The sequence below is a fragment of the Tamandua tetradactyla genome, chromosome 7 (assembly GCF_023851605.1).
Source record: "Tamandua tetradactyla isolate mTamTet1 chromosome 7, mTamTet1.pri, whole genome shotgun sequence".
Lineage (NCBI taxonomy): Eukaryota > Metazoa > Chordata > Mammalia > Pilosa > Myrmecophagidae > Tamandua > Tamandua tetradactyla.
In genome coordinates, this window is record NC_135333.1 from 149,302,496 (window position 1) to 149,314,660 (window position 12,165).

At 35.1% G+C, this 12,165-nt stretch overlaps 1 long non-coding RNA gene across 1 annotated transcript in view; it reads left to right on the forward strand.

Moving 5' to 3' along the window:
• Positions 1 to 11,089, forward strand: part of LOC143690235 (uncharacterized) — a 36,203-nt gene extending 25,114 nt beyond the window's left edge. The window contains exons 2-4 of the long non-coding RNA XR_013179051.1: positions 3,267 to 3,347; positions 3,490 to 3,572; positions 10,907 to 11,089. This is a non-coding gene — a long non-coding RNA (uncharacterized LOC143690235). The remainder of the gene's footprint in view (positions 1 to 3,266; positions 3,348 to 3,489; positions 3,573 to 10,906) is intronic.
• Positions 11,090 to 12,165: the final 1,076 nt, after the last annotated feature.

A 12,165-nucleotide genomic window follows, 5' to 3' on the forward strand; every position in this document is an offset into this window, starting at 1 on the left:
TGGCTCCATATATAGTGTTTTCTTGCTGCAGCATTGACCTATTTCTAAATTTTGAAAACCTGTTCTTGTGCCTTCTGGAATTCACAGGCTGTCATTTTCTGAAGGTTAAGTTATCTTTCTCTAACTAAAACTTTGCTCTTTCCTGAAGATACTGCTCTCCTGCATCACCATCAAGTCTGTTCTTTCTTTTGTATTCTGGCTATCACCTATGATAGTTAGTCCCTATGGAATTCGAACACATGCATCTCCACAGTTGTATAATTCAATTTTATACAATCCCACAAATAATGTTTACAGCTATCTCCTGTTTGTTCTGTTTCCCAAGAGAACTCTGTGGTTCCACCACTGGAACCACAGAAGTGATACATATCTCTCACAGTTTTTGCTATTGCTTCCATTTCATTTTCATCTCTCTGCTCCAGTTGTGAATCTCATATCATTATGTTATACCACTTACTATCCCTCCTTTTTATAGTCAGTTACAGACCTCTGAGTCACTTCCTCTGTTTTATGAAATGTTTCATTTGAAGCTGATAGTCATGCTCTCAAACACTACTTTAATTAAAAAAAATCTTGATCATTTTAATTTTTTTCTTTTTCAATACTCATCTGATCTTCTCAGTTCTTTGAATGTTTTAGAAGTATTGTCTCTACTAAGTGTCTTCAATTTCTTTCCCTTCATTCACTCTTGACTGATCAGGTTTTCACTCCCACAATTCCAACAAAGTTACTCTTCTCAAGGTCACTAATGATTTCCATATTGTTAAAATCAAAGCGTCAATTCTCATTTTACTTGATCCATCAGGATCTCTCAGTAGCATTTGACACACTTGGATACTCTTCCTTGAAATCAGTTTTTCATTTTGCTTCCCATTTATTCTTATAGATCTCTGGATGCTCCTTTTGAGTCTTCCTACTGCTTTCTTCTCACCTCTCCTATTTCTAAATGTAGATGTTCTCCAGGATTTAAATATTGAAAATATTCTCTTTTCTTTTTGTTTATGCCTCTTAGAACTTGTTGGTCTTCTTGAATCTGTGGACTGATATCTTTCAACAGATTTAAAAATTTTTTAGTTATCATCTTTTCAAATATTGCTTGTATCTCCTTCCTCTTCGTCCAGAAATCCAATAATATATGTGTTGAACTTCACAGTGTGCCCTAGCATTCTTACTCTACATTTGGTTTAGCCTTTCTGCATTATTTTTCTGCTCTTTTCCAGTTCACTATTTTTCTCTTTAGCTGGATACAATTTGTTTTTAAGTCCCCCCACTGATTTCTTACTTTTGTTTTTAGCTCTTTCTCAAATTTGCTATGATTTCTTTTTATAGTTTCCAATTTTGCTTTCTTTTCCCACCAACAGTTGTAGCTTCTCCACTGCTATCTGCCTTGAGATCATAAGATTTATTCTTATTATATTCTTTATCCCTTTTTACATTAGTAAACATGAAAAGCTCAGGATCCTAAGAAATCCCCATTGCTGGTTTCTCTGCTTTTCTTGAATAAAGTTGGCATGATTTTCCTAAATCTGATTTTGAAAATTCCAAAACATGGAATCCCTGGGTGCCTTGTTATTTTTAATTGTATATCAGATATTACATTTGAAAGTAGTTTATAGAAATACTTTGAAGCCTATATATTATATTCTTCAAAAAAAGATTTTTCATGATTTCTTCCAGGTTTCAGGGGTGCTCTAGCACTTTAGTACCACCCTAATCCAGTGTAAGATTTGAGATTTTCTGAACTACCTGGATAAGTTTAAGCCTAGATACTTTCTGAACATGATTTTAAGTATAGTTAAACATTTACTTTTTAGCAAAAGGATTGTTCTGAATTAGCAAGTCTACTTTTTGTTGTTGTTGTTGTCATTCTCACTCTATGTGATCTCGTAGAACTTCCAGGACTTAAACTTCATGTTTATATAGATGAAGATTGAGTTTGTTTCTTTAGCCTGGATTTCTCCCTTAGATTCCAATCTTATCTAACCAGCATCTATCCCATTTCTCCATTTCATGTCAAATAAGAGTTTCAAAATACACATACTTGAAAATATACTATTTTTTATGAAAGCATAATCTTTTTGAAGTCTTTCCCATCTCTGTTGATGGTAATTCTATCCTTTTGGATACTTGGTCTAAAAATCTTAATGCCGTTCTTGACTATTCTCTTTCTCTTAAATTCCACATCTAATCGTTTAGTAAATTCTTTTAGTGTCACATTTAAAATCGATCAAGAGTCCAACCACTTCATGTCACCTTCATTACTACTATTCTGGTCCCAGCCAGCATCACCTTTCACCTGAATCAGTGAGGTAGCCTCCTATCCATTCTGCCTGCCATCACCTTTGTATTAAAATAATTTATTCTCCGTATAGAGAATAAGATACCCATTTTACTTCTTAAGGGGTACCTCAGGATAGATCCTTGACTTCTACCATTCTGTTCATATTACACTCTGCTTCTTCCACTCTAGTCACTTGGTTGATATTCAAACCTGGCAGAATGCATCAGACTTCCGGAAGTTACCTACAAACAAAGCTTTGGGTCTTTGTTCGCTTGTCCTCTCCCAGGAAGGTTGTTTCTGACCACACTGTTTAAAATTGCTGGCATCACCTGAACTAACCCTTCCAAGTATATCATCTTCCCTGGTAATTTTTTCCGGTTTTGTATTTTAAATAACATTTATCAGCCTCTGACATACTGTGTGGTATGTATGTATGTTTGTTTGTTTGTAAATATGTTTGTATTATTTTTCTGTCTCTCCTCCTAATCACTAGAATGCAAGCTCCACGATTCTAGGGATTTTGATCTGTTTTTTGCTATTGTACTTTCAGTACCTAGACTATTGCTTGGCACATGATAGTGTTAAAATAAATATTTGTGGGTTGGATTAATGTTCTCACAGAAAAAAGTGCATACTTTTGGTCAGTTTCAGATAACAGATTTTATTATTGCATAAAAGGTTATTTTCCTTTAGGACAACAAAACAGTGTTGTTTAAAATTTAATCTATGGGAAATATTTAATCTCTCAATTTTTATTCCATTAAGTTATTTATAGCTATCCAAAACCTCTGTGGGGCACTTATAATGAAATGTCAGTGGTTACTATAATTTCTTGCTGTACAGGAATTTCTGCATAGCAAAGAAAAAAATGTCACTCAATCAGCATTTTACTGAGAAATCAAATTACCTTCTAGTTCTGGCATAATCAATTGTGAACACTTACTTTCATGCTTATATACTTAAAAACATTGTTTTGGGATTTCAGAAGGAGTACTTTAACCTGCCTAGACAGTTCTTGATGAAGCTGTGGAGAAATGGAATTGATCAAAATCTCTTGCCAAGTTAAGTAAGTAATGCAAGACAAATCAGGGTACCAACTTGGATGTTTTAACATTATTTTACTCTGTGCTCAAATCTTAATGTGTTTTTAAAACATCAATTAATGCTGACCAAGTTCTGAGAGTTTATTTTCAATCCTTATTTTACAGATGAGGAAGCTGATGGGGAAGAAGTTAAGTGGCTTATTTAAAGGCACATCATAAATTAAGAGCAAGCTGGCATTCTGTGTCAGGTACTCTTTACTCACATTTCTGAGTTTACTAATGCCATAATGAGGTGCCAAGGTTATCACTGGAGTCCAAGGCTGAGGGACATAATTTATCTTCTGGGGTGCTACTGTGAATCCTGAAAACTTCCCCTTTAAAATTCAAGGGTCTGAACAATGCTAATTTGTGTTGATAAAGTCAAATTCTAATCAGTGTTTCTCTTTCAGGGAGAAGTATCATTTTGGTTTCTCCAACATTTTAGATAGAAGGGCTAAAATAATAGGCTCAATGGAAAAATAGTTTCACATGCTCCGCTATTAGTACAAAAAAGTATTAACTATAAATAAATTTGGGATTCGAGTTTCCTTCTCACAGAATGTAAACTTGAGTTAGATCTTACTCTTTTAGAAAAATCAGACTCAATTATACAGACGTAGAGTAGCTTGTACACATCATAATGGATCTCATGGGGATTCTTACTGCATTTTGATTTCAGGCAAGAACTCCTTTCTTTATGTGAGAAAGGCTTAGAAGTATAATTATATTTGGTTAAAATTGATAATTAGTTTGTAAGATTATTTTATTATTCTTTATTGTTTTAGTTTCCCCACTTATAAAATAGTGATTATAGTAGAACCTTTCTAATAAAGCTATTATGAGAATTAAATAAGACCATCTAAGTTGAATGTTAAGCATAGAATTTAGTATATGGCAGGCACTCCATATCATCCTTCTCATATTCTTCTTCCTTTTCATTATCATATTATTATTAAATGATGATTATTATTAAATGAAATTAATGACATATGTTCTTCAGATGAGTAGGAATGCAGAAACATAGGAATGGCAAGAGATTATTTTCACCCTCTATAGTTCTCGCTACCAGATGCAAGATAAAAACATCCACTGCTTTGGCAGACAAGTAATTTCAACACTGAAAACCAGCAGTTAAATTAGAATTTTTAAAGCAATAAAACCAATGTCAAGAAAATATAAGCCTCCACTTTTTGAAATTAAAAAAAAGTCAGAGTACAATAACACTGTAGATGAATAAGGAATCTATGAGTTTAAAGAGAATAGAAATCACAGTGAAGGGAGAGGCGTAAAACTTATCACTCAAACAACCTTAACACTAAAATGTCTTTTAAATGAATGGAGAAATTAAACTGCGAATGGGTGGTTGATTATTGGCCTAATCACAGGTTTCTGAACATGTCCAGTGTGGAAGAAAAATTGATTGTATTACTTATCTTTTCCAATTTTCTTTAGTGTGTGTTCTTTTGTCTTGCAGAGGTTGGAAAGCTAAAAAACCATATCTCTCAAATTTATTTAGTAAGGTGCCAGATATGATTTAGTTTTCTCCAATCAGAAGACTCAGATGAGACTCAATTTTGGAGCAGATTTATGCATTGAAAAGAGGCAGAACAATAAGTATATGTTTTGGTGGAGAGTGCTGATGCAAAATGACACAGTTGGAAGTGTTACAGATTGTTCCTTCCACCAGAAAATTGAACGACCTTGATTAAAGGATTAGAATTGACTAGGTGGAAATTCTGGACGCAGATGGGACATTTAGAACAACTATGGGAGTGCTAGAGAAAGTGGAGGCTGCTGAGAGAACAACTTTTGTAAGTAAAAGTACAAATCAGACACCAGCTCCCATTTTTTCACTCCACAGCAGCTGCTATGGAAAATGGCACCAGCTGCAGAAGCATGACCTCATTCTGGGAAACACAGGTTGGGGCCAGAGCAGGCAGATGAAACCTGGTACTTCAAAATTTGGGGTTGAAGGTCCAGGTTGGGCTAGTAGATCCCTGTGGGAAAAGTACAGATGCTAGCCCCAGTTTCACTCCCTGGATAGCAGCAGCTTCTGAACTCTCACCAGCATCCACCTGAACATAAAGAGTTGTTATTTTTGTTGTTTTATTTTATTTTTGTGTGTGGGTATTGGTTTTGACCTTTCAGGCAGGAGTAGCTAGCTTCTGGCCTCTCACCAGCATCCACCAGGATGTAAAAGACAGTGAACCATTTTTTCCCATTGATTTTCTTTCTTTTTTGGGTGGGTGTTTCTTTTTCTGGAGGATCTTGAGGGACTGGTGGGTACTAGCCTAAGTTTTAGTTCTCCGGGCAGCAGCAGCTCCTGGGCTCACAGCAATATCTGTGGGATGAAAAGAGCCAGTGCACGTTTTTGGAGCGATTGGGTTTCTTTTTTTCTCTTACTTTTATTGTTTGGTTTGGCAGATCCCTGAGGGGTCAACTCCAGTACTAGCTTCAGTTTCAGCCTTCTTGACAGCAGTGGCTTCAGGTCTCACTTTAATGTCTACCAGACAGACAGCCAGTGCATCTTTTTCTTTTGGGGAGGGGAAGGGAATATTATTTCTCTTTCTTTAGATATGATTTTTGGCCTAATGGCTCTCCATGGGAGCGGTGCAGATGTTGGCCTGGATTTTGGCATCAACAGTATCAGCGTATGGCTTCCCATTGGCATTTACGGAGAGATTTTATTTTTTTGAGGGTGTTGTGCCTGTTTGTTAGTATTTATTTATTTATCCTTTCTCTCTTTTTCTTTCTTTCTTTACTTGTTTTTATTCTTTCTTTCTTTCTTTTTTCCTTATTCTTGGTCTGGAAGAGTAAGGAGTGAGGAAACTGAATTTCCAGAGTTACCACAATATAATGCGCAGAGTATCCAGTTCTCAAAGAGAATTTCTGAAACATACAAGGATACAGGAAATTATGGCCCAGTCACAGCAAAAAAAATAATAATGATAATAATAATTTGACAGAAACTATTCTGGAGGAAACTCATAGTGTCTGGAATTACTAAATAAAGATCTTAGATAAACTCTCTCAAGTTAGATGAATGAACTAAAGGAAAACGTGGACAAAGAACTATATAAAATGAGAAGAAAAATATATGAACAAATTGAGAACAATAATGAGTTATAATGTGTAGAAAACAAATGGAAATTCTGGAGTGAAAATGTACAGTATCTGAAACAGAAAATTCAATAGGGGGTTCAACAGGTTGAAGGAAACAGAAGCAAGGATCAGCAAACTTAAAGATAAGAGAAAACTGTCCGGTCTAATGAGCCATTTTAAAAAAGAATGAAAAACTATTAACAGAGTCTGAGGAATCTGTAAGACACAATCAAGCATGCTAATATACGTATCATTGGAGTCCCAGAAGGAGAAAAGAAGATAAAGGAGCAGAAAAAATATTCAAACAAATAGGCTATAAACTTCAGATATCTGATGATATATATATATATATATATATGAATCCAAGAACCTCAACAAATGTCAAGCTTGATGAACTTGAGGAGACCTTCATGGAAGCACCTTGTAATAAAGCTGTCAAATGCCAAGTATGGAATACAGAAAACAGCAAAAGAGAAACCATACCTCATATAGAAGGGATCCTGAATATATGAATAACATCGGATTCTCTAAAGAAAGTTAGAAATTGGAGGCCAGAAGGCAGTGGGAGGACATATTTAAAGAACTGAATGAAAAAAAAAAAGTTTTCCAAGAATAATATATCTGGTAAAACTGTCTTTCAAATAAGAGGGAGAAATTCAGTCATTTCCAGATAAACAGAAAGAAAAAGATCATTACCGTTAGAACTGCCTTACAAGAAAGGCTGAAGGAAGTCCTTGTTGAAAGGAAAGTACACTAGACAGTAACTCAAAGCTGTATGAAAAATAAAGGTGTCCATTACAGATAATAATATGGGTAAATGTAAATTTCAGTATTACACTTTTCATTTGTAATGTTGGCTTTTACTTCGTATATGGCTTAAAATTCAAATGCACAAAAAACAATGAAAACGTCTGTTATAGAACACAATATAGAGATGTAATTTGTGGCAAGAACAATATAAATGGAGGAATGGAAACATATAGATGGAAGTATGTGTAGGCTATTAACTTTAAGTTGGTGTTTTAGTTTGCTAAAGCTGCCACAATGCAATATACCAAAAGGGATTGGCTTTTATAAAGGGGATTATCTCAGCTCCAAAGACACAAACATGTTGAAAGTGAAAGGATAGGGAAAAAAATTCCATGCAATTATAAATCAAAAGAGAGCTGGGATGGCTGTACTAATAAAAATTAAAAGAGGCTTTTCTTTCCTATATTCTGGAGCAGTTAGAAGGAACAATCTGAGAGTGTCGTATGGTAGCCCATGACAAACCCTGGGATCTGTCCTGTAACTACTACTTGTTGAAGAGTGCTTTGAAAACTATTGCTTTTTTCTTTCTTGCCTTGTATATTTGTTATGTTATACAATAAAAAAGTTAAAAAAAAAAAAAGAGGCTGTTCTAGTTTGCTAGCTGTTGGAATGTAATACACCAGAAATGGAATGGTTTTTAAAAAGGGGGAATTTATTAAGTTGCAAGTTTTCAGTTCTAAGGCCAAATGTTCCAATTAAAGGAAGTCTATAAAAATGTCCAAATTAAGGCACCAACAAGAGGTTACCTTCATTCAAGAAAGACCAGTGAAGTTCAGGGTTTCTCTCTCAACTGGAAAGGCACATTGCAAACACGGCAATGTGTATTAGCTTTCTCTCCAGGCTTCTTGCTTCATGAAGCTCTCCCAGGGACATTTTCCTTCTTCATCTCCAAACATCTCTGGCTGCGTGGATCTTATGGTTCTCATCACTCTTTCCTGTTGCTAACTTTTTCCCAAATGCTTCCTCTTTTTAAAGGACTCCAGTAAACTAATCAAGACCCACCTGGGATGGGTGGAGCTACATCTCCATCTAATCCACAATTGGGCACTTCACATCTCTTTGGAGATAATGTAATCAACTCCTCAACCTATAGCACTGAATAGGGATTAAAAGAAATAGCTGCCTCCATAAGATTGGATTAGGATTAAAGCATGGCTTTTCTGGGATACATAAATCCTTTCAACTGCTACAAGAGACAAAGAATGTCATTGTATATCAATAAAAAAGCTAATTCAACAAGGATATATAATAACTGTAAACATATTTGCAACCAGTTACAGGTCCCAAAATATGAAGCAAACACTGACAAAATTGAAGGGAGAAATAGACTGTCCTACAATAGTAGTTGGAGATTTCAGTATACCACTTTCAATGTTGTATGGAATATCTAGACATAAAATCAACAAGGAAAAAGAGAACTTGGAGAGCACTATAAACCAACTAGATCTAAAAGACATATAGAATAATTCATCCCACAGAAGAAGAATAAGCATTCTTTTCAATTGCACGTGGATCATTCTCCCAGACAGGCCATATGTTAGTGCAAAAAATAGGTCTTAATGAATTTAAAAATATTGAAATCATACAAAATACCTTCTCTAATGAGACTGGAGTGAAACTAAAATCCAAGAGCAGAAGAAAACTGGAAAATTTACAAATCTGCAGATATTTAACGGCACATTCTTAAATAACTAATGGGTAAAGGAAGAAATTAGAGGAGATACTAGAAAATACTTAGAGATGAATAAATACAAAGACAAACCAAACCAACACTTAGGCAGTAAATGCAGCGTTCAGAAGGAAATTTATAGTTATGAATGGCTATGTTAAAATTGGAAAAGATCTCAAATGAATAACCTAATTTCAAGTCTTGAGAAACTAGAAAAAACACCAAAGTTAGCAGAAGGAAGGAAATAATTAAGATTAGAATGCAAATAAATGAGAGAATAGGAAAGCAATTGAAGGAATCAAGAAAACAAAAAGTTGGCTCTTTGAAAAAAGTCAATAAAATTGACAAACCTGTAGCCAGACTGAACAGAAGAGAGAAATGATGCAAATAACTAAAATCAGAAATTAAAATGGTGATATTACTACTGATATGACAGAAATACAAAGAATTAAAAGACAATTCTATGAACAAATCTATGCTAATAAATTAGTTAATCTAGGAAAATGGAAAAATTTCTGGGAATGCAGAGATTACCTAGTGGACTAAAGAAAAAAGAAAAACCTCAACAGATACATAACAAGTGCAGAGATGAATCGAGAACCTAAAACCTCTCATCAAAGAAAAGTACAGGAGCAGATGGTGTCACTGGTGAATTCATATTCAAAATCCCCCAAATAATTTAAGAGTAGATTATGTACTATGACTAAGTGACATTTATCCCAGAAATGGGTAGTTCAACATACAAAATCTATTAATGTAATAGACCACATTAATAAAACAAGGAGAAAAATCTTCATAGATACAGAATAAGGTATTTGACAAAATCTATCACCCTTTCCTGGCCAAGACATTCAGAAAACTAGGACTAGAAGGGAATTTTTTCAACGTGATAAAGGGCATTTATGAAAAAAACAAAATATTTTACTCAATGGTGAAAGTTTTAATGCCTTCCCCTTAATATCAGGTAAAAGACGAGAATGCCTGCTTTTACCACAGCCCTTCAGTATTATACCTGAATTCTAGCCAGAGCAATTTAGTCAAGAAAAATAAAAGTATCCTAACTAGAAAGGAAGAATTAAAACCATCTTTGCAGGAGACAGGATCCTACATTTAGAAAATCCAAACAATTCCACAGGAAAACTACTATAGCTAATAAACTACTTCAGCAAAGTGGCAGAATTTAAGTTTAACATGCTCCCATTGATTGTATTACCCTTCCCTGATCAAGATGACATAGTGAGAAGCTTCAGAACTCTGTTCCCCCACTGTGACTTTGAACAACTAGCAAGAACTAGCAAAAATATCTTTCTCAAAGCTTCAGAAAGCAATCAAATAGGAAGCATCCAATCATAAAAAAGGCATCTTAACCTTGTAGGATCCTGTGGCTCCCTGGCTGCCCCCTCCCCCATACCCTTACCGGTTTGATGCAGCGCTAACTCACACTGTAAGTGCAGGTCCCTTGTCCTGGCTCAGAAGGAGCAGAGTCACCCTCGTATACGTACGAGGAACATATATATCTGCTCCAACTGTCTGGTGGTGACCTGAGGGACTGAACCAAGATGCTCATTGCAGTTTCACTGTCTCAGAACTTCCCCTACCTGTAGAAAGCACCACATAGAACTCTCTTTCAGAACACTTCAGGAGAGCAGTCAACTTGTGCCTGCCTGGGTCAGGGAGTGGCTGGCTGTAGGACATACAGTGCAGCCCCTAAGACCATGAGGAAACTGGTTCCTAAGGAAGAGGGGACATTTCTATCTTTGTAAATGGGGACATTCCTAGGGCCACATGAGTATGCTCAAGATAAGGCATACATGCATAGAGGATCAGGGTGACCGCTCTGCTTTGTCCCTAAGCTATTCTGTAAGCTCATTGGAGAAGCTCTGAAGGAGAGCATTCACTTGGGTCAATCTGTAAAGACTGGAAAAGATGTTAACCCACTCCTTTTTTTTTTTTTTTTTTTAGCATCTGGCATTCAAGGAAAGCTCAGTCATAATACTAACTGGATACGCACTTAAGGAACAGATGCCACAGAGTCTAAATTCTAGTGATAATGCCCCAAAATATTAAAACGTTCAGCTTCAACACAAGACTAAAAATTGTACAAAGGAAGTGATGGACCAGGCAAAGGAGAAGATTAAAGCATTAAAAACCATCAATTCATAGTGTTATACTTGGTACATACCAGAGACTTTTAAAAAGTAGTCCTAAATATATTCAAAGAGTTAAGTAAAGACATGGAAACATAAGTAAAGAAAATCAGGAGAATAATAGATGAACAAAAAGAGGATATTGATAGAGAGATTAAAATTATGAAAAGATACCAAATAGACCTTAATATTCAGAATATATAAAGAAATTTAGCAATGCAACAACAAAAAGACAACAATTAGAGAAATTAACAAAGGTCTTGTATTAATCTTTCTCCAAAGGAGATACACAAGTATCCAGAAAGCATCTGAAAAGACACTCAACATCATTAGTCATTAGGGGAATGAGAGTCAAAACCATAGGGATATAGTACTTCACACTCACAAGGATAGTTATTATTAAAAAAAGAAACAATGTTGAAGAGGCTGCAGAAAATTGAAATTCTAGTGCATTGTTGGTGGGAATGTAAAATGGTGCAACCACTTGGAAAGTAATATGGCTGGTTCTCAAAAAGTTAAATATAGAATTACCATATGACCCAGCAATTCCTTTTCTAGGTATATATCCAAAGAAAGTAAAAACAAGGTCTCAAACAGATACTTGTATATCAATGCTTTAATGGCATTATTCACAACAATCAAAAGGTGGAAACAACCTAAGAGTCCATCAACGAATGAATGAATAAATAAAATGTGGTACGTATACATAACTGACTATGATTCAGCCATAAACAAGAATGATGGTCCAAGACATGCTGCAACATGAAAGAAACTTGAGAACATTGTCCTCAGTGAAATAAGCAAGATACATAAGGACAAATATTGTACGATGTCACTTTAAGAGTTGTCTATAAATAGCAAATTTATAGGGACAGAGTACATCTTCTTGAGAAATGTCTATTCAAGTCCATTGCTTGTTTTTAAATTGGGATGTTTGTCTTATTGTTGTTGCAGCGCAAAACTTCTTTATATATTCTGAATATTAAGAATCTCTGACACATGGGTGGCAACTATTTTCTCCCATTCTGTAGGTAGCCTTTTCACTTTCTTCGTAATGTTTTTTTTGGTGCGTGG